Consider the following 6,000-nt stretch of genomic DNA (forward strand, 5'->3'; position numbering starts at 1 on the left):
TGCAATAATCCCTTCATTACAGAGTTAGACTGGTCAGTTAAACACACCTGATACTGACCAAAGCTGTTCCTAACCTGTGCATTTTACAACTTAGATTTCATAATTATAAGTACTAACCCCTTTCATTATACTTGAAGTTCAACTACGAAGTCTGATTAGCATTCTTCTGCCTCCTTCCACTTGCATGTAATATAAAATTTGTTTATTCTTTTCTCCTGTACAAGTTTGGATCAGAAGTAGAGAGAAGTTACTGCTCAACAGCTGCAAACTTTTTCATAACAAGGATGCCAAACTTAATTATTTAATTTTAAAGCAGTTATTCAATTATAAACTGTATTCTAATTCCCATTTTTGTGGGTTTTTTTTTCCTGAATCAGAAATTAATTGCGTTCTAGCAGCCTTTTTTTTGGACAAATATTAAGTGTTATTGAGAGCTGTAAATAAAACTTATGCATAAGCCATTATACATATCAGAACACTACAATCAAGATTTTAACCCCAAACAGCAGTTTCTCAGGGATAGTTCACACATTTCAGAGTATGCATACACTGAGGCTTCCAGCAAGTTGCCCTGAATACTAAAGTTACTCCAGAAAACACTTCCAATAATTTTAAATGCATTACAAAGGCTTCAGGAATTAGAGGACCTGTATCTTCCCAAAGCCTTCTCTGTTATTCAGGTTTTTGCTCACCTACTCAATTTGCAAACATTTGATTTAGCTTCATAGAGTAAAACACCTAGGCTTGCAAACTTTATTTTGAAGTGGGAATTAAAACACTGTTTCTGAGTAACAGGATTTTCCACAAGTTCTCCAACAGAGCACATAGATCTCTCAGTCCACATCAGGATCTTTTCTTGCTAGCATCTCAGCTATGGGATACCTTCCTAGGTGTATTCAGCACAACAAAGGAGAAGTTGTACTATAATTAGTTCTCAGTAACAGGATTTGTGGACTTACACCTCAATTATCCAAAGCATGGCTCCATGCTGCACAATTAAAGCAGAAGATTAAATTGTTTAAGAAAGCTCAGTGTAGCCCTATTTTACATTTGCACTGTGCTCACTCAACGCTTAGCAATACCTCGCTGTGTTATAGCCTATTTGACGGAAAACAGCTCCGGGAAATCCCAAAGCCACAGTTCTCTACTTCTCCGCTGCTTTCAAACTAATGCTACTGGGATATCCCACTACATCAGACACGACTGGCAACTGATAACAAGGTTTTGACTTATGATCGCCTCATGGAAGGCCTCTATCTCTTGAAGGAGCGTCACGCAGGGACCATTCAGTAGTGACAGGTCCACAAGTCCTCTCCTGGGAAAGGAACTGGTGGGTCCCGCTCGCTAGCACAGGCCCCCAGGACAGGGCTTGTGGTGGACAGTACCCATCCCGAACCAGCCGCGCTGCCCACAGCCTGCGGGGCGCCGAGAGGCGACGTCCTGAGGCTGCTTCTCCCTCCTTCCTCCCGCTGCCCTGAGGGGTCCCGCTGCCCAGCTCAGCACCCGCCTGTCTAGCCCGTCCTCCTCGCTCCCAAGCGCGGAGAGGGGGGAAGTAAGCAGAAGAACGGGAAAAGGAGACGGCTGTGAAGGTGAAAACAAGAAAGACACCGCTTCCTGGCGGCCCCAGACTCACCTCAGCCACCTCTCCGACTCGCTTTACCAGTCGCCATCTTCCCCCCACCCCCCTCATAAGTCGTCGGGCGCAAAGAACGCCGGGAGTTGTAGTCGTGTGAGGAGCTGTGCCGCGTCTTGTCTCTGTCCATCCCCACACACACACAAGCAACAACCAGAGGTGACAACGGAAGAAGAAGCACCCCGACAAGGCGCAGCATTCCCGGGACAAGGGGTGTTCTGTGCCCGGCACCGCGAAGGGTGGCCGGGGCGGGCAAAGAGAGCCGGGGGCAAAGGGAGCCGCTGGAGGACACAACTCCCGGCATGCTTTGCGGTGGGGTACAGTCGCTGGCCCAGGGTCGGGGCGGCCATCAGGGGGTTGTTGGTCTGACCGGGGTCCGGTACTGGCACGGTTGTCCGGGTGAGCTGAAGCCCTAGCGAGAGAGACATGGGGCTGTGCTGCTGCTAAAACTCATGTGCCTATGGTGGCTGCCCTGGCGGTGATGTGTGTGAGGAAATGGAGTCACTTCTGTGAAGGGCAGTGGGGTGCCCAGGAGGGAAAAGGCGTTCCTTTCTTCAGACACAGCAAAGTAAAAGTTGGACCCTAAACAAGCGTGTTTCTGCAATGATTAGTGAGAATTGGACAGGAGCTGTGCTCGGTTCCGGTTACCACAGCGGAAGGAAGGGTCCAGCACGAAGTCCATGATGCACAACCCCAATGGAGACCCCACAAAACAGCTACTGGTATGAGGCAGTAATCTCTTAATCCGTTCTCCTTGAAGTAATACTACTGGATACAAAGCCTGTTGCATTTGATGCCCGAATTTCTAGACAGCCAAGGGGAAATCTGAAATGGATATACCTCATTTTAGATAGCTCCTTCTGAAAGGAGACAGCCCAGTACAACTGTCAAGTTAGATGGATGAGTCAAAGGTATTCTTCACATTTGAATCACGGAATCACGGACTGGTTTGGGTTGGAAGGAACCTTAAAGCTCATCCAGTTCCAACCCTGTGCCACTGGCAGGGACACCTTCCACTAGCACAGATTGCTCCAAGCCCTGTCCAACCTGGCCTTGAACACTGCCAGGGATGGGGCAGCCACAGCTTCCCTGGACAACCTGTGCTAGCCCCTCAGCACCACCCGTGTCAGATGCAGCTTTAATCTGAAGATCTTCTGACCACCAGCTATAGGCAGCCTGTGCTCTTTATGGAAGTGTTTTATTCAAGCTGTATTTCTCTAGCAGGCAAATGTCTATTAGTTGTGTGTAAGGGCAGGCAGGTTCCAACATACCTGTCATGCCATATGGTTTCAGGATAACACTGGCAAATAGTGCAGATACTAGTTCTTACTAGCTGCTTGAATGAGACAAGCAGCAACCGAGGTTGGTGTTCATTCAGCCACTACTCACAGGTTTAAATGTAGCACTGTACCATCCTGATTTCTCATTTTTTTCTTTTGGTTTAAGAAACGCTAAAATGGTTTAAAGCCAAATTTTCAGTTGTCTAACGTTACAGCTTCTGTGTCTCTGGTTAGTACCTCAGAGGGGTTTTGAAATGTTTTCCTCCTGCTTTATTATGGTATAAACATCTGTGAGTATGGAGTAGACTTGCAAAGCTCAAGTCATAGGGTAAATATCGTGTTGGAATTAAGCTTTGTTTGAGGAGATCTGCTATGCTTGGAAGCAGGGCATTTTTATGACATTATTATATAAACCATGTGGTATCTAATATTCCATAAAATCCATTAAAGTCCTTAGCTTAATTGTAGTGCTGTTGTTTAAAACAACTATTTTCCTAATTCAATTTCAGTTCAGAGCAAACAGCTGTAGCTCATGAATACGTATGTGTTGATTTCTCTGAGCTTCTTTATGTGCTATGTAATGGGTAGCAAATTTACTTGTGGAATACAAGAGTTTTTCATTTTAGTGAGGACAACAGAAGAGCATCCACCCTCCTTTCTGTCCCACAACAATTTGTCATTAGCCATCTATGACAGATGGACCTGATCCTTTGACCACATCTAGGGTGACAATCAAACTACCAAGTAAGATTAACAAAAAGTTGCATTACATACCCATGAAATTTCTGCATGCCCAATTTGCAGCCAGACTGTCTGGTTTTGCTTCCCCTCATCTCAAGCCCATCTAAGTGAACTAGCCAGTTTTGACTGAACATCTCCTAAGTCTTGAGAACCAAAAGTTCATACATGTGTTGATCCACACATGCACACAACTCTGTGTCCCATGTGGCCTGATTTTGAATTGCTTTTAAAAGTGATAATAATCCTATAGGCATAACTTTTAGAGCTTTCACTCTAGAAGTATCTAAAGGGTGAGACAGAAACATCCTGTTCTGTGGCCAGTACTAAAATGTGAATTGCATTAGTAATTTGGCAGTTAACAGTTCTATGATCTCTAATTAGATAACTAAAGTCACATGAATGTACAATCAAATGTTCAATGTCTGCAGCAAGCAGGAAGAAGTACTTTAGTTTGAAAAGCTAGTAGAGTTTCAAAAGGATAACAGGAATGATTAGTTACCCTTAGATGGTCTAAGAGTATGAGCTCTTTTCAAGGAATTTTAAAGAAAAAGAAGGAAAGTAAAAAATCCTAAAGGAATTAATGTACCCCAACAACAGTAAAATGCAGGAATGGCAGAAAGTTAATGTTGTAGGAAAGATACAATTATATAGATGGAGAAAAATAGATAAGTAAATGTACAGTACTCATCAACAGAAATGAGCAAAGGGCATATTGATGACCGACTTACAGCTGCTCACCACTGCACTTTGAAATCCATTATAGCAATTAATTTGGGCTTTTGCAGAGAGAAAGCAGTAGTTTTCGTAGCAATAGCTCTATGGTTTGCTCAGCTACCAGAAGAGAAAACCATTCACATACATTTTACTGAAATATATTTCATCTATATAATCAGTTGCCAATTACATAATCATTAATACTTATTTGGTGATGTACTTTTCCAATCACATATTTTTATGCTTGATTTTATAAATGGGTGGCAATTACAGTATTCTATAAGTTGGTGATAGAAGATGTTTCTACCAAAAATAGTTAGCCTGCAGTGATCAGATCCTCAGGGCCTGTGTGAAGACATTTACATTGTTCATTTTGGCAGGAGGCACAGTGGATGCAAACTGTCGATATGAACCAGCCCTGAAAGCAGAGCAGAGAGTTCATGCCAATTCCACCCCCCCCCCCCCCCCGACCATCAAGCATCTTCCTAGTAGATATCTTTTTTTTATCCCCAGTCTCTTCTCAAGCAACATTTCTCGGTGACAGCTCTGCTCACCAGGAAGACAGCTGTCAGGGGCACAGCAAATATAGATTGGAATGATTATAACTCTTTAGAAATGCTCAGAAAGTGCTGAGCAGCCGCTGTCAGAAAAGTTAGTGCCTTGCAGATGTCTCAGAGCAAGAATCTTCAAATTGCATCCAAAATCCCCAAATACTTGTCAAGACTATGGCCATAGATATTCAGAGAATAAATTTCACATCAAAATTGAAAATGTCAGGTGTGTAAGAAAAGTTCTCATATGATACATATATGCACACATGTATGTATTTGATAACAAATAATAGTTTATGATGTGTAGGTGCTTTATTCTTAAGTCATTAATTATTCTAAAGTTAAAGAGTCTTTATAACAAGTCTATTCAAACAGAGAAGGAGACATTCTTTTTCCATTGGATTACATACTCTTCATCCTTTCCTCTGGCATCAGGATTGTCTACAGTTGTCACTTTTCTGGCAGATTGGATTAATTCTAATAGGTTTTATTTTTAGGATGGGTAGTGTTTCTGTAAACTAAATGGGTTTATAATACTGTATATAAATGAGGTCTGTGTTATTAAAATTTAACTTACTTGTCCAGCTGGGGACAGAAGGGGAATGAAGTAAATAACTTACCAATACAGAGTGGCAATGTGGCGCCTCGGATATTGTACAAGAAACTCAGATTTCCTGAAGTGTTGTCTGTAAAGGGCTGGCTATGTGGATGAGTCCCAGTTGATCACCTCACAGTTTTCCTACTCCAAATCAGTGACCTATAAGTCAAGTTCCAAATCCATTCCACTGAGCAGCTGATGTACCTCAGCATCCTCTGTATATCTTCTTCATCTGAGGCGTTCTCTTCCCTCTGCTATATAATAGGAAATTAATGTCAAAATTTATGATTACCATAACAGCCAAAAATAGAATCTAATTATTTTGATCCATTTTCAGTCTCAGCTGGATTATTTTTTGAGAATCAATTAAAATCCTCTAGAAAAGAATGAATGTGCTCCAGTTTGGCTGCAAAGAATATTTATTCTGTCAAGTACTGATAACAAACAATGCACATTATGTTCCATGCAATTAATTTTTATTTC

General features: G+C 42.2%; 1 protein-coding gene across 3 annotated transcripts in view; it reads right to left on the reverse strand.

Annotated features, from left to right (window-relative positions):
* The window catches only part of EFR3A (EFR3 homolog A), a 73,121-nt gene extending 71,442 nt beyond the window's left edge, over positions 1 to 1,679 (reverse strand). For 2 of the 3 annotated variants that reach the window (XM_031044415.2, XM_031044413.2), the window contains exon 1: positions 1,634 to 1,679. The gene's annotated coding sequence lies outside the window, so the exon portion shown is untranslated. The remainder of the gene's footprint in view (positions 1 to 1,633) is intronic. The other variant, XM_031044414.2, reaches the window with a different exon arrangement.
* Between the last annotated feature and the right edge of the window lie 4,321 nt (positions 1,680 to 6,000).

The sequence above is a fragment of the Melopsittacus undulatus genome, chromosome 1 (assembly GCF_012275295.1).
Source record: "Melopsittacus undulatus isolate bMelUnd1 chromosome 1, bMelUnd1.mat.Z, whole genome shotgun sequence".
NCBI lineage: Eukaryota > Metazoa > Chordata > Aves > Psittaciformes > Psittaculidae > Melopsittacus > Melopsittacus undulatus.